General features: G+C 40.0%; 1 long non-coding RNA gene across 1 annotated transcript in view; it reads right to left on the bottom strand.

The window, feature by feature from the left end:
- LOC137045637 (uncharacterized) overlaps positions 1-22,814 on the bottom strand; it is a 116,705-nt gene that overhangs the window by 72,037 nt on the left and 21,854 nt on the right. Inside the window, exons 2-4 of the long non-coding RNA XR_010898820.1 lie at positions 22,418-22,514; positions 18,375-18,767; positions 14,126-14,220 (exon numbers count right to left, since the gene is read on the bottom strand). This is a non-coding gene — a long non-coding RNA (uncharacterized lncRNA). The remainder of the gene's footprint in view (positions 1-14,125; positions 14,221-18,374; positions 18,768-22,417; positions 22,515-22,814) is intronic.

Here is a 22,814-nt window from a genome sequence, read left to right as displayed (position 1 = left end):
ATCCTTACATGCATCCAATCATCTCTCTCTCCATCCCATCTCTCTCTCTCTCCATCCATCATCCACCTATCCACCTCTTTCTCCACCCACCCTTCCATCTCTCTCTCTCTCCATCCATCTCTCTCTCTCTCCATCCATCATCCACCTATCCACCTCTTTCTCCACCCACCCTTCCATCTCTCTCTCTCTCTCTCTCTCTCTCTCTCTCTCTCTCTCTCCCCCCATCCCTCTCCTCATCCATCTACCAACCTCTCTCTCCACCCATCCATCTCTCTCTCCATCCACCCACCTCTCTCTCCACCCATCCATCCATCTCTCTCTCTCTCTCTCTCTCCATCCATCAATCTACCCACCCATCACTCTCTCCTCATCCACCCATTCATCTCTCTCCATCAATCCACCCACCTCTCACATCCATCCTTCCCTCTATCTCTTTCCATTCATCCCTCTCTCCATCTTCCATCCATCTCTTCCATGCCATCCATCTCTCTCTCTCTCTCTCTCTCTCTCTCTCTCTCTCTCTCTCTCTCTCTCTCTCTCTCTCTCTCTCAAATATTTTTTCCACTGTATTTGACATATACTAAATACTTTTCCATTTATGAAATATCCTCAGAAGAAACAATAACATGTTATAAAGGAGAAATTTGTCATAAAATTCAATGTCAGCCTTGATCTTTGCGTGTGATTAAACATTTTACATAGACGTTGTTTAACAACCAAAGAATTGTAGCAGAGAAAAGGCACTAATCAGTAATTCGGCACATTTATTAACTTGCATTACAAAGTTTACTTGCACGACTGTGATGTGAATGGAAGGCTGTGAAGATGCCAATTTTGCACTAATCAATTTGCACTTTAGACAGTCGAGACATCATTTTCCATTCATTAAGACGTAATTTGTTGTTGCGAAGCAGACAGCGCCCTTTGACACCAAAATTTAATTTCACCCCAGCCTCAAACATCCCTTTTGGATCATGTTAATGAAGTATTGAGCATAAATAAAATCATTTAGTCTGAAGTTCAAGCACAGAAATGACTCACTCCACAAAAACAGAAATCTATTAGCCTGCAGCGGTTAAACTGGTTGAACTGCACTTATTCGTTTAAAAGAGAAATAGATTGAAACAGTTGCTCAGTAATGCTGCTAAATGTCTTTGTTTTGTTCAACAAATAACAAATGGACATTATCATGGTGGTTATTATATATTCTTGAACCCAATGTGAGTCAACAGTCGTTCTGGACAAGAACGGCCCAGCAAACGATGGTCCAAAATCAGAGTTTGGTTTGTTTTTACATGCCGTCGAGGGAAACTGATGTGAAATAGCCGATATCACAACAACATGTACAGTTTTATTTGTGAATTTACTTGCTTGTATGCATATCAAATAAAACTATACATACATTGTATTCATACTTTGACTCGCACTGTGTAAAAACACATTCAGTGCTTTGATTCAGGCTGTTTTTCAAGTGTCCGATCCTCAAGGCTCCTTGTCCATCCTCTGCTGATTGTTGCTATGGTGACAAGAGTGAAGGAGCCTTTGATGTGCAGCTCCAAAACACGCAACCGCATGAAAGTGAATACAACAGTGTGTGTCTGTGTGTGAGAGTGCGTATGTTTGTTTGTGTGAGTGTGTTTGTGTCCGTTTGAGTGTGTGTTTGAGTGAGTGTCTCTGTGTGTGAGAGAGAAAGTGAGTGTGTTTGAGAGAGTGAGTGTTTGTTTTTTGAATGTGTATGTGTGTGAGGGTGTGCGAGTATGTATGTCTGTATGTGCATGTGTTTCTTTGTGTGTGAGTGTGTGTCTCTGCGTGAGTGTGTGTGTATCTGCGTGTGGGTGTCTGTGTCAGTCTGAGTGTGTTTGTAAGTGTGTGTCTCAGCGTGTGGGTGTCAGTGTGTCAGTCTGTGTGTGTTTGTAAGTGTGTGTGTATCTGCGTGTGGGTGTCAGTCTGTGTGTGTTTGTGAGCATGTGTCTCTGTATGTTTGTGAGTGCGTGTGTTTGAGTGTGTGTGTGTGTCTCTCTGTGAGTTTGTCCATCTGTGTGTGTGTTTGTGAGTGTGTGTTTCTGTGTGTGAGAGAGAAAGTGAGTGTGTTTGTGTTTGAGAGAGTGAGTGTGTGTTTTTTGATTGTGTATGTGTGTGAGAGTATATATGTCTGTGTGTGTGTGCGTGCGTGTGTTTCTGTGTGTCTCTGCGTGAGTGTGTGTCTATCTGCGTGTGGGTGTGTGTGTGTTTGTAATTGTGTGTGTATCTGCGTGTGGGTGTCTGTGTCAGTCTGTGTGTGTGTGTTTCTAAGTGTGTGTGCGTGTGGGTGTCAGTGTCAGTCTGTGTGTGTTTGTAATTGTGTGTGTATCTGCATGTGGGTGTCAGTGTGTTAGTCTGTGTGTGTTTGTGAGTGTGTCTCTGTATGTGTGTGAGTGCGTGTGTTTGAGTGTGTGTATATGTGTGTCTCTGTGAGTGTGTCCATCTGTGTGTGTGTGTTTGTGTGTGTGTGTGTATGTGAATGAGTGTCTGTGTGTGTGAGAGAAAGTGAGTGTGTTTGTGTTTGAGAGAGTGAGTGTGTTTTTTGATTGTGTATGTGTGTGAGAGTATGTATGTCTGTGTGTGTGTGCGTGCATGTATGTGTTTCTGTGTGTGTGAGTGTGTCTCTGCGTGAGTGTGTGTCTATCTGCGTGTGGGTGTGAGTGTCAGTCTGCGTGTGTTTGTAAGTGTGTGTTTATCTGCGTGTGGGTGTCAGTGTGTCAGTCTGTGTGTGTTTGTGAGCATGTGTCTCTGTATGTGTGTGTGCGTGTCTGTGTGTCTCTCTGTGAGTGTGTTCATCTGTGTGTGTGTGTGTGTGTGTGTGTGTGTGTGTGTGTGTGTGTGTGTGTGTGTGTGTGTGTGCTTTACTATATTCTTGGCCAAAAATATTTATAGCAATACTTCACGCGAAATACTGTATTCTAAAAAAATAAAGCTATTCCTTAAAAGAACAGTGCACCAAAAATAAATGCAATTTGGGGGGTGTACTATCGCTTTAAGATAAACTCGAGGTGTAAAGCAGTATAAGATAATCAGTAATTCATCGGTTTTGATGAGGTAAGCACAATAACAGCATGGCTTTGATGTGCATCTTGAATCCGTAATGAAGCCTCTCGTTTTAAGGTAATTCTGCTAATTCTCTAATCAGCCTCGCTGTGAAAAACCGCCTCTTTGAAATGGAAAACAGAAGCGTGTTCTTTGAGTCTGAATGAGTGAACTGGAGTGCTTACATCATCATAAACATCACTCGACCCCGTAAGCCGCTCAACGGCCAATTGTGAGGAAGACTCTTTCCTCTGAATTATCGATTGGCACCTGAAGGACAGGTTCAAACTATAAGACGATGATAAATGATAAATAGTTCCGGGTTTCCTAGTTCTGTGTTCCAGGTTGCTTTGAACTAATGGCTCTTTTAATTGGATGCTATTGTTTCCACGGAAACCAGCTTTCATTCTCCAGCTAAAGGAACATGTGGATTCTTTTAACGACATACCTGTCAAGTATCCCGTTTTGGCCGGGAAAGTCTCGTTATGGAGGACCAACCCTGCACAAATTAAAAATAAGTGAATGAATGAATTAATTAATGAATGAATAAGTAAATAAATGAATAAATAAATAAATAAATACACATATATAAATTAATAAAAACATAAATAGATAAATAAATGTGACGATAGAAAATAAATAACAGAATAAACGACTTGATAAAATAAATATGATTTATTTTTAAACAAATACAATTTTGTATTATCTTTCCCTAAATGTATTATTTTCTGCTTTTATAATTATACTATATTTTATTTATTTGTTAATTAAATTTAACATTTATTTTTACATGTATTTTTATATTTATGCGTTCATTTATTTTTTACATTTATTTTTCCTACATGCATTTATTTTTACATTTATTGATAGATTTGATTCATTTCTTTTTCTTTTTCCGTGTGCAACATGGACATGAGGAGGGCGGTCCTTGTGTAGAGAGGACATCATTGTTGAGAGATCATTGGTTGAGAGCTCACCACAGTCTATGAAGCTCACGCACGCAGAATCAGACCAGTTGAGGGGAGTTGTCAGTAAATGACGGCCGCATAGTTCTTTCACTGAACAAATGTATCAATGTTTCCAGCAGTTTGACCAATTGATAGACACGTTTCAATGGTACTTATCAGAAGAGAGTGTGATGGACTCGTCCCACCTTACTACCATCTGACTCACGGGTTTTGAATGTGCTGGGACACACAGTGTTTTGCAGTGTGTCTATTAATTATGGCGGCAACATTTCAGTCTTTACTTCCACATCCATATTGGAATATAACCCTCCTAAAACATCGATAAGCACATCTAGTTTTAAACTCCGAGGACCCTGTACAGGGTCCGGAATGACATTGTGACGGATGATGGACGTATGAGACAGAAGGCACTCCTGCCAAACCATAACCCTCACAGATCAATGGGACAGCGAATTTAATTTTCTGCAATGGAGCAGGTGGGGGACAGTCACGCGCGTTGTAGCTTTGCTTTTTGTAGCTGCGACTTCAGCATCTCACATCCATATTATGTGCAACAGCGGAAGATTTGTGACAGTAACCACTTATAATGACAATGTAAAGAACAAAAGTAATTGCTCTGCTCTTGACTAATAACTTCAGTACCTTTAATAAGGATTCATCAAATTTTTGACCTTACTCGACAGAAGTAATGATGTTGGGAAGACTAGATGAGATTCGTCTGATATGAGGTAAAAAACAACCCGAATACTGTTGTGTTTATCGCAGAAACCAATCGTTTCGTGTCTTTAGACATCAATGTGTCTCCACGAGCCACAGGGTTTAATATGGATCCGTATGTCTGTGTGTTTTTTGCTCTTATAGAAATACACCCCATTGACACGCATTATACGAGCAACGGCTGGAGTTAAAAACAGTGTTCTACTGAAGAAACAAACACACCGACATCCCGGATGCCCTGGGGGTCAGCAGATAAACATCACAGGCTCATTTTTGGGTGATCTATGCCTTTATGAATGCAAAATGTCTTCAGCTGCACGTGCCGAGACAAAGACCATCAGCTGGAGAAGCATGTAATCACCATCGCTGGCTCCGTCCCTGCTGTATATGACAACTACAGCGACGCGTGCGAGAGAAACTCACGCTCCCGCTGAGAGCCGCCTTCTGTCTGTGTGTGTGAAGTGTGAAGTGTCTGGATGAGTAAACTGTTTACAGAGACGAGGAGAAAAACTCCAAATGAACTCAAGCTAAAAACTACTGAAACCCAAAGGGAGCTTCTGTCCGGTGAACACAAACATCGAGACAAGCAAAGGTTTCTCATTGGGGAAAGGAATTTCTTCCTGGCATCTGTGTTGGCCAATTTATGTAATTAACTTTAGACTTAGAGAAGATGGCGGCGGTAAGGCATAGTATAGTTTGCCATGGATATCTATTCGTTTATCTGCGATTAATGTAAGTACAAGTGTAGTAGTTACATGACAGATAATTTGGGTCATTCCATGTTGGATGGATGGAGAGATGAATGGGTGTATGATGATGGATGGATGATGGATGGATGGATGGATGAATGGAGAGATGAATGGGTGTATGATGATGGATGGATGGATGGATGGATAGATGGATGGATGGATGGATGAATGGGTGTATGATGATGGATGGATGGATGGAGAGATGAATGGGTGTATGATGATGGATGGATGATGGATGGATGGATGGATGGGAGAGATGAATGGGTGGATGATGATGAATGGATAGAGATGGAGGGATGGATGGATGGAGAGAGAGATGGGTGGATGGATGGAGAGAGATGGATGGACAGATGAATGGGTGAATGGATGGAGATAGAGATAGAGATGATGGATGGATAGAGAAAGAGGGATAGAGAGAGGGATGGATTGATGAGAGAGATGGAGAGAGAGATGTGGGTGGATTGATGGAGAGAGAGCAATAGAGGGATAGATGGATGGAGAGATGGATGGATGGATGGATGGATGGATGGATGGATGGATGGAGAAAGAGGGAGGATAGAGTGGGATGGATGGAGAGAGAGAGATGGGTGGATGGATGGAGAGAGATGGATGAGAGATGGATGGACAAATGAATGGGTGAATGATGATAGATGGATGGATGGAGAGAGAGGTGGATGGGTGGATGATGGAGAGCAATAGAAGGATGGATGGAGAGAGATGTGAGTGGATGGATGGAGAGATGAATGGGTGAATGGATGGAGATAGAGATGATGGATGGATAGAGAAAGAGGGATAGAGAGAGGGATGGATTGATGAGAGAGATGGATGGAGAGAGATGAATGGGTAGAGAATGGATAGAGAGAGAGAGAGAGAGAGAGAGAGAGAGAGAGAGAGAGAGAGAGAGAGAGAGAGAGAGAGAGAGAGAGAGAGAGAGAGAGAGAGATGGATGGATGGAATGATAGAGGGATGATGGAAAAAGGAATGGATGGAAAGAGAGATGAATGGGTAGATGATGGATAAGGAGAGAGATGGATGGAGAGAGAGGTGGGTGAGTAGAGAGAAAGATGGATAGAGAGAGATTGATGGGTGGATGTGTGGAGAGAGAGGTGGATGGGTGGATGAGGAGAGAGATGGATGGAGAGAGAGGTGGGTGAGTAGAGAGAAAGATGTATAGAGAGAGATTGATGGGTGGATAAGGAGAGAGAGGTGGATGGGTGGATAAGGAGAGAGAGGCACGGGTTGGTGGGTGGATGGATGGAGAGATGTTTCCTAAATATCTGCAAACATATGATGGTACTTTCATGCTTTAGTAGTCAAAAACTTACATACAGCACCTTTAAATGTACGGAAAATATTATTAGACCTTTTAAATATTCTTCCGCGTTTTTCCTCCTGTCGGCAGTTTGTTGTCATATGGGTTAGATTTTTAAAATGCTGAAGGTGTCCTCAACTCTGTTCTTTTCCTCTCCGTGGTCATATTTGAGTCTGTGATGAGTGTGTTGCAGCTCTGTGTTTTATTGGTTATCTCCCTCTTCACACACTTTTCCACAGCTTTACACACCCCTTTCTAGAGACTTTTGGCAACTCTAAATTGTGAACGACCAGGCTAAAACGGGGTTTCACAGAGGTTAAAACAATGTTTTTTATGACACTTTAAATCATTTATATAGACTAAATAAGATGTAGAAATTGCATGTGATGCAAGGAACTGAAAATAACAATTAATGAGTTAAAATTAGCCCAGCATTTTACCCTTGTGTGGTGTTCATATTTTTCTTACTCAGCCAGTGTTCGTGCGGTCTGGTGGACCCGCTGCATTTTTGAGTTTTTAATTCAACTCAAACTAAAATGTTATGTTAAAATACTCAACAGATGTTTACTTCATCCCAATTACAAGCAATATAAACAGCATAGATGGTTAATATTTTCTCTTTACCTTTGTTAGATCACATTTAAGAATTGCAACCTTGTGTGGGAACGGCAAGGGTAGAAACAAAACTCACTCTTGTAGCTACTTTCTCACACTCACACACAATCTCTCTCTCTCCTACACACACACACACACACACACACACACACACACACACACACACACACACACACACACACACACACACACACACACACACACACACACACACATGCGCACACATACACACACACACACACACACACACAACCATAACACACACACACATGCACGCAACCCCCCCACCCCCCACCCCCCCACACACACGCACACATACACACTTGGATATGTGGTGTATGATTACTCTCCATAGGCATACTGGTTTTTCTAATGTACAAACTGTATAATCTATCCCCCTACTAACCATACCCATAAACTTGCCCATCACAGAAAACTTTTGGCATTTTTTGAATTTCAAAAAACACCATTTAGTATGTTTTACTGTGAGGACACAGATGTCGTCATATACCATGTTTACGTTGTAATATCCATGTCATTATACACATTTGTGTCCTCATAAACCAGATACATGAACACACACAGACTAGCCGCAGGCCCTGACAGGAGGAGGACAGAGTAAAGGTACACAGGACCTACAATTTCCACACTTTTATTAGCCGCGGGTCCAGTGGACCCGAACATCCTGTGTGTAATATAAATGTGTAGGGGGGATGTACAGTGTGTGGTCATTGAAAATGTGTTCTGATATATATTCCTCACAGAAAATGAGCCAAGGCCAATGAGTCTCAGTTTAAAAAAATAATTATTCGTATCATTTTTCTTTCGATAAAAAATGAAAACGGGTCCAACAGACCCGAACACCATACAAGGGTTCAATATGAGCAGAATTTGGGTTAAATTGTGTAACCCGAAAGCATGTGTTATAAAAATGGAAGTTGCTGCAATCAGGGAAAAAACTGTAGCTCTTCTTTCGTAAATCTTCTGATTGGTCATTCATTCACATCCTCTGTTGAGGCACAGTTATGTTTTTCTGTTGGGAATTCAATTAAGTAACTTCTTTTATCTTATCAGATTAATGTTTTTAGAATTTATGCACATCGTGGCATTTCCATCCAGTGTTTTCTGATGCGATATCCCCAAAATCCACACAAAAGCAGGTGGATGGAAACATGGCTCTAGTATTCTCATGGAAGGTGTTCTCAGGAGAGCGCCTAAGTCTTTAAAATCGATCTTAATCTACGATCTTTTCATCTGTTGAAGGATGCGTCTAAAGAAGCTCCCAGTTGGCCTTGAGAAATCAGGAAATAAACAGCAAAAGCAGCTTCCCTGAATGATGCATGAGCGCCATGTAAAATTGATAGTGCTGCTTCGAGAGCTCTTGATTATGTAAGTGTGAAAAGTTTTCCTGAGACTTGAATGGTTATGCAACTACTGACTACGTTACTACATCTGCCCACAAACAAACACACCGCACTGTGGGCTTTTTACTAGCTGATTTTATTTGGCTGAGCCGTTTTTTCCGACCCAGAACTGGCTTTTCTGCAAAGAATCAGTCATGAGCAGGCCGTTAGTTAGAACATATTGTGGGCTAGATTACATAAATCAAGAGGAGAGAAACCTGCAAAGATCAGAAATGTGGCAGAAGACGACGAGCAGGATAAATGAGGGAAAGTGAAAGACCACCGGACAACTGAGAGATACATTTAAGATCATTGGATGGTGCTTGGATTACGCATTCAAAATAGTCTTATCATCATTCACTAAAATGAACAAAACGATTAAAATTGTTTTAGGTAACTGAAATAAAGCTGAAATAAAATAATATATAAATGTAAGATTACAAACTTAAACTTGAAAACTTTAACTGAAATAAAATAAGCTAAAGTTGGAGAGCTGAAATCACTAAAACTAAAATAAATTAAAGCTAAATATAATATTTTTTTAAAAACAACTAATAATATTACTAAAAAAATATATATATACATATTGTACAATATTGACCGTGTTATTTTCTTATCAAAGATAATATTACACTTTTTATTAATAATTTTTAATTTGTTTTTATTTTTATACTTGGTTTTCATTTAAATGTTAGTTAAAATATTTATAATTTTGTTGTGTGTTTTAGTCATTTTCACTAACTTTATGTCTATATAGTTTTATATTTTTCATTTAAAATATTTTCATATTTTTTAGCTATTTTAATATATTAAGTTAAACTAAATGAAAATGTGAAATATTGCCTTGAAACTAAATGTAAAAGTATTTTTTTATAAAAACATTTTTTTAAAGTAACACATTGTATGGTTTCATTTTTAAAGAATAACCCTGAAATTTGAGTAAACATTGTGTGTAAAAATATATTTGCATGTAAACAGTTGCTATCATTGTATTAGCCAATATTAAAAAAATATGAAATATCCATAATTAAAACATAATAAGCTCCACTAATTGACTCTCATTCACAAAACAAACAGGTATTTATGAAAACATCCAAATGAAAATGACACCCAATATTAACCCAATGATTGCACAGTAATGTCAGCGATGATCTGTATGATGTATCACAGTATGATGATCTGCTAAAATAAAACATTGGATCAATAACCATACGAACACTGGTAGCTAAAAATGTGTGTTCACCTTGTTTGCACGCCGCAGTGAGACACTTCACCTATTAACCTTGCTCCTGCGTGCCATTGTGTTGACCACATCCAGCATGTGCTAATTCAACAACAACAACAACACACTGAAGACTGAAAACTGCAGCGAGCGGCACAGCAACACAAGATCTGTCAGTAATTGGCTACAGAGAGAGCGCAGACATCAAACAGAATATGATTATGCTAACAGGCTAGCTAGACAATCACTGTTCAAAAACAGAAGTTCAGGGATCAGAATGTGCATGAATAATAACACGCACAGATTAAGTGTTTCCATGTAAGGAGAATATCGTATTCATTTGTTTAGCGCACAGCCAAAGGAACCTGTTCACTGTTTTACACAGACGGTCATGCAAGATAAAATATATGTGCATATATATGGGAATCTTGTAGAGGTTACATTTCACTGCAAAAATCAAGGGTGGGGGAAAGAAAATATATATTTTGCTGTAAAAGTGAATATTTTTGATTTGCATTACAGTACCTTCTGCAGGAAATTGTCATAAAATGATATTACCAATAAAAAAGTAATGGTTTATTTCTATAGGATTGATTTTTATTAGGCAAAATAAAATTTCTTGTTTTTGATTTTGGAGTGAAATACGATCATGTTCATGTTTTGTGAGATTCCCATGTGTATTAAGTCAAGAACAGAGTTTTGTTGTTAATCTTAGTTCATTAATTAAATTAAATCTGAAGTAAAATAAAATATAAATATTAGAAAAAAACTTATAGAATAATAAAATTACTAAAACTGAAATTAAAATAAATAAATAAATAAATAAATACATAAATAAATAAATTTATTATATATACACACACACACACACACACACACACACGCACGCGCACACGCGCACGCACGCACGCACGCACACAGGTCCTTCTCAATAATAATAATGTAATGATAAAAAATTAAACTTTCATATATTTTAGATTCATTGCACACCAACTGAAATATTTCAGGTCTTTCATTATTTTAATACTGATGATTTTGGCATACAGCTCATGAAAACCCAAAATTCTCAAAAAATTAGCATATTTCATCCGACCAATAAAAGAAAAGTGTTTTTAATACAAAAAAAGTCAACCTTCAAATAATTATGTTCAGTTATGCACTCAATACTTGGTGGGGAATCCTTTTGCAGAAATGACTGCTTCAGTGCGGCGTGGCATGGAGGCGATCAGCCTGTGGCACTGCTGAGGTGTTCTGGAGGCCCAGGATGCTTCGATAGCGGCCTTAAGCTCATCCAGAGGGTTGGGTCTTGTGTCTCTCAACTTTCTCTTCACAATATCCCACAGATTCTCTATGGGGTTCAGGTCAGGAGAGATGGCAGGCCAATTGAGCACAGTAATATCATGGTCAGTAAACCATTTACCAGTGGTTTTGGCACTGTGAGCAGGTGCCAGGTCGTGCTGAAAAACCAAATCTTCATCTCCATAAAGCTTTTCAGCAGATGGAAGCATGAAGTGCTCCAAAATCTCCTGATAGCGAGCTGCATTGACCCTGCCCTTGATAAAACACAGTGGACCAACACCAGCAGCTGACATGGCACCCCAGACCATCACTGACTGTGGGGACTTGACACTGGACTTCAGGCATTTGGGCATTTCCTTCTCCCCAGTCTTCCTCCAGACTCTGGCACCTTGATTTCCGAATGACATGCAAAATTTGCTTTCATCCGAAAAAAGTACTTTGGACCACTGAGCAACAGTCCAGTGTTGCTTCTCTGTAGCCCAAAAGTGTCTTGACCTGGGGAATGCGGCACCTGTAGCCCATTTCCTGCTCACGCCTGAGCACGGCGGCTCTGGATGTTTCTACTCCAGACTCAGTCCACTGCTTCCGCAGGTCCCCCAAGGTCTGGAATCGGTCCTTCTCCACAATCTTCCTCAGGGTCCGCTCACCTCTTCTCGTTGTGCAGCGTTTTTTGCCACACTTTTTCCTTCCCACAGACTTCCCACTGAGGTGCCTTGATACAGCACTCTGGGAACAGCCTATTCGTTCAGAAATGTCTTTCTGTGTCTTACCCTCTCGCTTGAGGGTGTCAATGATGGCCTTCTGGACAGCAGTCAGGTCGGCAGGCTTACCCATGATTGCGGTTTTGAGGAATGAACCAGGCTGGGAGTTGTTAAAAGCCTCAGGAATCTTTTGCAGGTGTTTAGAGTTAATTAGTTGATTCAGATGATTAGGTTAATAGCTCGTTTAGAGAACCTTTTCATGATATGCTCATTTTTTGAGATAGGATTTTTGGGTTTTCATGAGCTGTATGCCAAAATCATCAGCATTAAAACAATAAAAGACCTGAAATATTTCAGTTGATGTTAGGGGTGACCCCGAATAGTCGAAGAATCGATGCATCGATATGCGGAGCCTGATTCGACCACCGATCTCACGGTCGAATCTTCGCGGGTGTTATGAAACGAGGATCATACCATTTTGGTAATATGGGGGTGCTCAATATTTAAAGACGTGTCGCGGCGCTGAGCTGAGCATCGGTGTGCGACCTCTTTAAGGGCGTTGAGCTTCGCACCGCACCTTTAAAATTAGAACACGTTCAATGAGTGTACACACACCGGCGGCAGCATTCAGCGCCTGTCCGTGGCCACTCAGGAAGTTGTTTAAACTCCTGCCGCACCACAGAGCGCTTTCGTGCAGCTCATTTGTCAGGCAATTCAAAATTGAGCTCGCGTGTATATAATGTGCGCGTCAGGTGGCGGTGTGAGATCCTGAGGCGCGGGGCTGAGCTTCGCGTTCTTCATCCCCTTAAACGCACTTAAAGTGTTCTATTCCTCTCTAGACAGGTTTTTTTTTTAGGTTTATTTATCAAAGTGTTCTTTTATATATTTGTGTGATGTTCAGTATTTCGATCGCGGCTTTAACATGTTAGGAGAAAACGGTTTATCAATGTTTATCCACCACATTAGCTTTTATTTAAACCTAAATAAGAAAGCCATTGTCAGTTCGCCTGTCGGTTGGCAGGCAGTTTTGGTCGCTTTATTAAAAGTTGTTGCTGTGTGCAGCGTGTAAAGGAAAATAAAAATAGTTTTACCCTTTTGCTGACAGTGTCATGCCCCTTCCAACCCATTCACACACACAGATGATTCGACTATCAGTCGACCATAGAGAGATTCGACAATTCTGATTCGAATGTCTAAATCCTTAGTCGAGGACAGCCCTAGTTGATGTACAATGAATCTAAAATATATGAAAGTTTAATTTTTATCATTACATTACGGAAAATAATCGCAATCGCAATGACAGATCTAACAGACACTAAACAGACTGGAGACTGTATTATTAGATGTAAGTTGTCTTGTGTCTTGAATAGGATGTTATCACATTTAATGTTATTTTGTGCCGTCCTAAACAGGAATGTATTTGCACAATAACATTGTAAATCTAACTATTAATACTGTTTGATATACAGTATTGCATCAGGTTGTCATATTAAGTTTGAATGTTTAAACTTAAGAAAATATAAAATATTAGTTGAGTTCAGGGAAGGATGAGTTACAATTACAAACTTATGAACAATACTAATAGAGGTCAGTATCTATCAAAAATGCTCCAAGGAAGGAACAGTGGAGAACCGGCCACAGGGTCATGGGCGGCCAATATGCTAATTTTTTGAGAAGGACCTGTATATAAATAAAATTTATGTTATTTCACATATAAAGTATATATTTTTAACGGAATGACAACCTAAAGCGAAACTAGTATTTAAATAAAGGCTAAAAATATAAACAATACTAAAATAGCACTAGTCGAGCAACAGCACCATTCACACCTTTACCAGTAAATATTTATATTACATTTATTCATTCTACTAATATAGTTGAACAAAATATAATTTCTGCTTCCCCGAAGCCTAAATGTGAGCTAATGATGAACATCTAGAGTGAACAACATGAACATGTCCTCATCTGACCTTTCTTTGCTGTGTGATTTGTGACTTTTATCCTCTACATTTGTAATGTAATTGCAGGGGACGGTGTGTGTGTTGGACAGATGTGAAACATGTGGGCTTCACTCACTGGGACACACAGATCCGCGTCTGAATTCCTGTCATCATGTGGAGATGGAAGTGGACAGCAGAGCCGGACCAGCACAAATGAATGAGATGTCACTTCTGTTCAGATCGGATACGGGAGACAAACGGACAAAGAGGGAATTTTAAACAGTGTTATTTTGTTTCCTGACAGATCTAACAGACACTAAACAGACTGGAGACTGTATTATTAGATGTAAGTTGTCTTGTGTCTTGAATAATAGGATGTTAGCACATTTAATGTTATTTTGTGCCGTCCTAAACAGGAATGTAATTGCACAATAACATTGTAAATCTAACTATTAATACTGTTTGATATACAGTATTTGCATCAGGTTGTCATATTAAGTTTGAATGTTTAAACTTAAGAAAATATAAAATATTAGTTGAGTTCAGGGAAGGATGAGTTACAATTACAAACTTATGAACAATACTAATAGAGGTCAGTATCTATCAAAAGTGCTCCAAGGAAGGAACAGTGGAGAACGGGCCACAGGGTCATGGGCGGCCAAGGCTCATTGATGCACGTGGGGAGCGAAGGCTGGCCCGTGTGGTCCGATCAAACAGACGAGCTACTGGAGCTCAAATTGCTTAAGAAGTTAATGCTGGTTATGATAGAAAGGTGTCAGAATACACAGAGCATCTCAGTTTGTTGTGTATGGGGCGGCATAGCCGCTGACCAGTTAGGGTGCCCATGCTGACCCCTGACCCCGCCGGAAGCACCAACAGTGGCACGTGAGCATCAGGACTGGACGACGGAGCAATGGAAGAAGGCGGCCTGGTCTGATGAATCACGTTTTCTTTTCCATCACGTGGATGGCCGTGTGTGTGTGCGTGGCTTACCTGGGGAACACATGGCCCCAGGATGCACTATGGGAAGAAGGCGAGCCGGCGGAGGCAGTGTGATGCTTTGGGCAATGTTCTGCTGGGAAACCTTGGGTCCTCCATCCATGTGGATGTTACTTTGACACGCTCCACCTACCTAAGCATTGCTGAGACCATGTTCAGCCTTTCATGGAAACGGTATTCTGGTGGCTGTGGCTCTTCCAGCAGGATAATGCTCCTGACACAAAGCACAAATGCTTCAGGAATGGTTTGAGGAGCACAACAACCAGTTTGAGGCGTTGACTTGACCTCCAAATTCCCCAGATCTCCAATCGAGCATCTGTGGGATGTGCTGAACGCACAAGTCCGATCCATGGAGGCCCCACCTCGCAACTTACAGGACTTAAAAGGGGTACCGTATTTTCCGCACTATAAAAGCCTTTAATTTTCTCAACAAACCACAGTGCGCCTTATAATCCGGAGCGCCTTATATATGGATCACGGCGCACTGTCAAAATGTTTCAGTATGAAAAACCAATAAAAACGATTTAATAATAATAAAATGTTTCAGTACGACTGGTAAACTACAAAGCCGCACCGCGTCTCTACAGTCACTATTTGAATGAAGGCAACAGCACTAGTTCGGGGCATGAACGTTGATGAATTTCGAGGCGGTCCTTCTTGGTGCTTTCGTTTTACGAAAAGACGTAATCTCTCCATACAAACGAACTACCGTCTCGCAGCAACTGCCAAAAGATTACCAAGGCTGGGACATATATATATATATGCACATCAACGTTTGAACAACGTTACTATGGGACTGAATGGAGTTGTCAGAATACTTAATAAAGTTTGACTTAAGCCCTATTCGCACGGGATTAGTATTATCTGGGACTTCTGTGATTTAGAAATTTCTCCCCCACATCTGAGTTTTGCGTGGCAGTGGCACATTCGCACGTGATAAGCAAACCCTGTGATTTTACTTGAATTTACTGACTTCTCCCGGATATGATGTCAGGACTTGTAAATGTTTTTTCGTTATAGCTGTATGAAATCATAAACAGTCGTATCGATATCGTTTTGATAGTTTTATAGTAATACAAATTATTTCGTTCAGTTAGAAAACACGCTACAATTAAAAACTGAACTGAGCACAGACCAGCGGCAGGAGTCAGATTTCATTCATATACGGCGGAAGATTGAGTTTCAAAGCTAATGTAAAAGCGGCCATTTAAGAGAGTTTGTCATTGTAATGTTCTATTATGTTTTTCATTAAGAATAGTATTGATGTTAATTTTAAACACACCATTAAAGCAATTTGCTCCCAAATTGGTACTCATTCAAAAGTGAAAGTATAATCCGTGCGGGAATTCATAACGGTGCGCATTATGAATGCAGCCTCCATTCTTCGTGAAAGATAAAGATAGAAATGCGCACAGGAAAAAAAAAAACCTTGCAAAAGTGATAAACGATCCGCCTAATCCTGGCCAAATCACAGATGCCAATTCGCACGGGACTAATATTATCACAGGACCTCGGTGTTCGGCGAAATATGGTAGGTAATTTGCGGGGGAATTTTTACTTTACAAATTACAGATATGTCCGATTTGCACGGGATTAAGATCACAGACATTCTCTGCAATTATTACAAATCACCAGAGGTCCCTAGATAATACTAATTCTGTGCGAATAGTCAGTTTGTCTGACTGTTTTGTTGACATTCCCTCTAGCAGAGCTTCATCTAGTGGATGCATAACGCAAACCCAGTCAAACATTTGACTGCAGTAGTTTCTATTCTATGCGGCTTATAATCCGGTGCGCCCTAAATATGAAAACAGTTTTAAAATAGGCCATTCAATGAAGGTGCGCCTTATAATCGGGTGTGCCTTATAGTGCGGAAAATACAGTACTTCAGCGCTGGGAAGATGAATCTGTATATAAACTGGGATCTGTCTCATGGGGATGAAAGACTACAATTCCCAGAATGCTTCGCTGCCCTGTGAGGCCATTCCCAAAGCCACCAACTTGATTACTGTGACCGAGTTGGAGAAGACACTACAATTAAAAACTGAACGTGTCTGTTCAATATAATGATTGAGTCACCACGCGAGTCTCACAGCACTGATCACTAACTGCAGGAGTCAGATAAATGAGCTGATGAGGTCTCGTGATGAGAGCTGAGGTAATCGCGACTACACTCATTGACTGTACGCGACTACATACATTCACAACGCGAGTTCAGTCTGCCGCGTTCCAGTTCATGGCTTTGCAAGCTTAACTTTCATAGAAATTAATTTGAGAAGTTAAAAGACTTCCATTGCTCACCATAGCTCAGTTTAAATGAGTGCCTGTAGCTGCGAGCTGAGCTCTGAGTGTGATCTCCATCCCCCACGCGCGGTTCAAAACATGCGGAAATGGCTCCCTCTGCTGGCTGTAGTCTTTAGCCTCTGGCCAAACATTCCTCCTATGATGCAAATATCGTCAATTTGCATCATAGGAGGATAAATCTCTTGTCTCAGGGGGATATGAGGGGGGGAAAGCACAATCATTTGAATATACTTCAGGGTTTCTACTGATACAAAGCCATATGCTAATCGCTGAAGTGACCCTTTAAAGGATCTGTTGCTAACATCTTGGTGCCACACCTTCAGGGGGCTAGTGGAGTCCATGCCTCGATGGGTCAGGGCTGTTTTGCAGGAAAAGGGGTGTTATGCCAGATTGGTGTATATATATATATATATATATATATATATATATATATATATATATATATACTATAAAATATATTTCATGTATTAAAACTTTTTTAAATTATTTTTTAAAGAATAATTTAATCACTGAAAAGCAACTATGCTAAGGCCACAATAATAAAGCCTTGCGAGGGGTTCTATCATCCAATAGGTAAAATTAATAAACGGCTGTCTTTCAAACTCCCTCTGCACGCGATAGGATAGCGCTACAATAGCCAGAGCAACGAAGGTGAAGCAGAGCTCGTTGATAGATTAAACATTCACCGTATCCGGTCGGCTAAACTCCGAACACATCTTCCCTTTTTAAGAATGACTTCAGTGCCGTTCTTTGTTCTTTTCTCAGAGAAAAGCTTAACTCCAAGTCTTCCAGAGTCGCGTTTAAAGCTGATTCGAAAGACCGCCGTTCGCCAGTTTCTGTGTTTACTAGAAGCACGCAAACGCAACTCGGCCGTCGTCAACACTCGTGGGCAGATTAGATTTGCTGCCGCTAGGGTGCGTCTAGATTTCTAGGCTAGTTGTCAGTGATATAAGTGTTTGAAATGAACATGATTTCTTAATGTCTAGTGACATATCAGGGCCATTTTATGATTAATTGAAATACATTTCTTACATACAGTCCCTTTAATGCTTGACACAGGAATCTTTTATATTTCCACAAACCTCCACTATTGTCTTCCATCCTTTCCATGAGACCCAGGGATGAGTTGCCATGGCAACGATCAGCACAGCCGCAGGGTTACTGGGTAGAGGATGCAAGGGCCAAATCACAATTCACCTCACCCCGCCCCATCCAGGACATCCTTCAGTGTGCAGACGGGTCACTGTCACCCTGTTGTCTTCTCCCGCTTTTGGCCTTTGATCAGAGACACGAGCCTGGCTCTAGACTGACATGCACAGGAAGTGCTCGAGGGGGTGGAGGGGTCCCTACACCCCTGCCGACCCCTGCCATTGTTGAAGAGCTGAAGATCCAGAGAGACGTGGCAGGGCAAACCGGTCACAATTGCCTGTAGGCAGGTCGCTCAGACAGGGTAGTCTGGATGTGTTGCATGCAGTCTGTGACAGAAAAACAAGCATTCTTTTTTACAAACCCATTTAGAAATTACACCTATGGAAGAAAATCAGTGACAAATGTTTGTGATAAAATATACATTGCATTAACTGTGCTTGCATTTTAATGCATTGTATTTTTAGTGCTTGCATTTTTATAGCCTGAAATTCAGCAGAGTTCAGGGCTCCAGACTAACATTTGAGAGCAGTGGCGCCCGCACCTGATTTGGTGGTGCTGGAGGAAATTTATCATAAAGTTAATTTAATCATAAAATTACTATTGTTTTGCATTGTTTTGTTAATAAGTGCAGTTACTAATAATATGACATGTTTGTTGGAAATATATCAGTGAAGCATGGAGCTTGAGTTGATATACAGATAAAATTAACTTTTATTAAACAGTAATGCACAAAAATCTAATTTTCACAGGGAAAATGTAAATATACTGTTATTAGATGTACTTGTTCTTCTATAGTCCAACACTGAACTGACCGACAGCTTCAGTGATTATACGAGCAGCTCTTTACTTGCTTTCTGTGTAACTCAGACACAATTCAAAGAAACGTTTTTGTTTTTCATGAGATTTTGTAACTTTTTTCCATATATTAGGGACTGGAAATTACTTCATATGTGTTCTACTGAAGAAACAATGTCACTTTTATCTTGGATACCCTGGGGTAAGCAGATAAACATCACATTCTAATTTTTTAATTGAACTATCCCTTTAAGGATTGGAAATGGCTAATAAGCATAGACTGTAAATAAATATGGACGTATTGTCCGAGTCATCAACCATATGATTCTAAAGAGACACCATCGCCATCTTACCAGCGAGTCATCATGTGTCACGCCGGGATAACAGAAAATGGGCAGAGGCGGGATGTGGCCGGAGCTTAGGTGACGCAATGACTATAGACGGCGGATAAATGGCTATCCACCTGTCAATCAAAGTGGCCACGCTCTTAATTATGCAGAACTTTAAGGCTTTATATAATGTAAACAAACAAGATTAAAATATTCACCCCCCTCACAGTTGTCATGAAGGGCAAAATTAGCCGTATAGACCAAAACCACAATTTATACCAGGTGGTAAACATGTTTTTTCTGCTGTAAAGGGAATTTTAACATGAGCTCAATGAGATTCTGCTCCCTTCTCTCTAGTGGCCAGTCGATGAATTGCAGTTTAAGTCACTTCAGTATTGGCTTCACCAGAAACTGGGGGAGGTTGCTGCTTGCTAATGAGTCAATAAGTGCTCCTCTGCCGCATCTACTGGTTATAGTAGTAATTTCATGTATTTTATTTAATAAAAGTGCTTGTTTGCAACAAAGTGGCATACCCTTTAAAATTTTAGTTTTACAAATAATTAAAATAACAGCATTATAAATAATATTTAGAGCTTTTTAGCAGTGCTGGAAAAAGTGTGAAGCTCTTGAAAAGGGCTTTGATTTCACTCTCAAAAGTACGAACCCTGAGATAAATAATGTAAAAAATAAACATTCATCTATTTCTGTCACAATCCCATGTGGTGTTACTTCAGTAAATCATGGTAAGTGTTGGTGATTTGTGGACTGAAACCCCTGAATGTCTCAATGTTTCTCCTGGTTTCCTCATGAGCTCAGTTTGATCTGATATCTGTAGCGAGCGATATTATTAATTCTGTGATGAATTCAAACTCTTTCTCACAGGATCTCCAGCGCTGTGTAGTAACGGTATCACTTGATCGAGATCAGCCCGTGTGTGAGCTCGCGCTGTGCTGTCTATTATTGATCCCAGCAGATAAACGGTCCGCAGCTCAAACGAGTAGAGCGGTTCCGTCTTATTTGGGCACTAGTTCGACCTCTAACAAAATTTAGTCACACCAGCAGTAAAAAAAGTCGCAAAATGCCACCATTTGGTTGCAGTCTGGAGCTGTCGTTGTAAATTTAAGCTGTGAATATATTTCAATTCAAAACATTTTGCACATTTTCATTATCAAACATTTTAAAATACACAATTAACTCTCAGATTTCACTTCCAAAATATTTGATCTGTTTAAAAATACAACCTATTATATTCCAGCAGGCAATTTTTGGTCCCTTTTATTTCGTTTGACAAATTCCCTTCCACAAATTCAGTGGTTCAGAAATTTCAACATTGCACATCCGAGAACTGCAGACTGAATGTGCACTGAAAAAAATTGGTGTACAGACAATTTTCACTCTGAATTGTTCGTAAATTTCACAATTACAAAGAAACAAAGTCTCACTCTGAATTAAGTTGAAAACCTCAAATAAATATACCCCGATAATCTTTGTTTTGCAACATAATGCATTGCATTAAATGTATACATTATATTTATCAGGTCATGCATTCCGTCCACTGACCTCGACATTGCGTGTGCAGAAATGCATTATAAACTCTTAGAAGTGACTGTTAAAATCTGCTGATGTAACCGAGGGTGTGTCATCTGTGTGAATCAGTGACCTTTGCTTCGACCCGTGAGCTGTGGCTCATAGTTTTCGCCTGCTTATTGTGTAACATGCAGACTCTGTGTTGTTGTGTCATCATGAATCTACACACCCTCCTGCTCTTGGTTACGCTCAGGGAACTGTAGATATTCTGTGCGTGTGTGGGATAAACACACTCGCTTTCTTCTCACGTAATCTCAATTCTACTTTCCAAAATGAGTCAGTCATCAACCCTTTGATGGGTATGAGGATGAGTATATTGAAAATAGTCAATATTCCCGTCATTTATTTTTATTTTTCTGAAGCTGACCATGTAGTAACTTTCCAAAGTGAGTTCAGATCATATAAGGTCATTCGGACGTCTGGAAAGCATGAGAGAAAACGAGGGCAATGCTTGTCAGACCATGTAAGGGTAGACACGCAAGAGTTTGAGTCTGCGAGCCATTTACTGCAGAGCCACAGAAATAATCTGAAGATAATAAAGTGGATCAGTGGCCCTGCGAAGAAATCCAAACAAAACATCTCTTCTGATACATACGGAAAGGTCCACAGCGGAGGTTTCTCACAAGGGCTGAAATCTTATTTCATAACAGGGTTCCAGACTGACTAAATAGTGGCATTTTGAAACCTTTTATCCCACTGGTGCGATTACATTTTTTTTGGTGCGCATTAGTGCCGAGCTCAATCACGCAACACCATTACAACACGGCGCCGGGAGATCCAGTGAGGAAGCGTTTGAATTCACCACAGAATTAATAACATCACTACTGTATTTGTTTTACATTATTCATCTCAGGGTTTGTACAACCTTTTCAGAGTGAAATCAAAGCACTTTTCAAGAGCTTCACACTTTTTCCAGCACTTTAAAGCTCTAAATATGTATTAGAGCATGTAGTATGTTATATTTTAAATGTGATTTGTAAAACTAAAAGTTTAAAGGTGTAGGCCGCTTATTGCTAGTATCATCATAAAATGTAAGCAATATTATCACCCAGCTGCTCTAATCTGCTAAATGTACCTATAATGCACATTTTTGCACTTTGAGATTCTTCGGAATGAAAAGTGCATTATAAATAAAATTTATCATTATTATAATGCATTAAGATATCAAGAAATTCTAAATATGAACATCAGGATTTTCTGTAAAGATGCTTTGAAACAATGCGTATTGTAAAATTAACGACACAAATCAATTTGACCTGCCTTACCAATGAACTCATCAGATAGAGGACTCCAAGACAGGTTGAGAACACTGAAATCTTCCAGCTATTTTAATCTCGTTCTACTTGTCATGTTTATGCAGCTCTGAAAAAAATCCAGAAGAAACAGAAAAGCTTAAAGCACAATCCTTCACCCAGGTGCTTCATATTACTCTATGTGTGATACTGAGTTCCATTCAAAGCCTGTTTAAGGTGGTTTTCAAAGACAAACAGTGTTTCTCTTTCGGAAATTTAGATCCATTTCTATTTTTCCAAAGACCAATTGCATAAACATAGCCTCTAGGTTGTCATAAAGAGCCCCTATTATGCTATTTTAAAGGTAGCTAATTTTGTTTTGGAGTTTATATGCATTCAAGGTCAAATACACTTTAATTTTATCATGATA

Source organism: Pseudorasbora parva, chromosome 17 (genome assembly GCF_024679245.1).
Source record: "Pseudorasbora parva isolate DD20220531a chromosome 17, ASM2467924v1, whole genome shotgun sequence".
NCBI lineage: Eukaryota > Metazoa > Chordata > Actinopteri > Cypriniformes > Gobionidae > Pseudorasbora > Pseudorasbora parva.
This window is presented reverse-complemented; position numbering and strand designations above follow the sequence as displayed.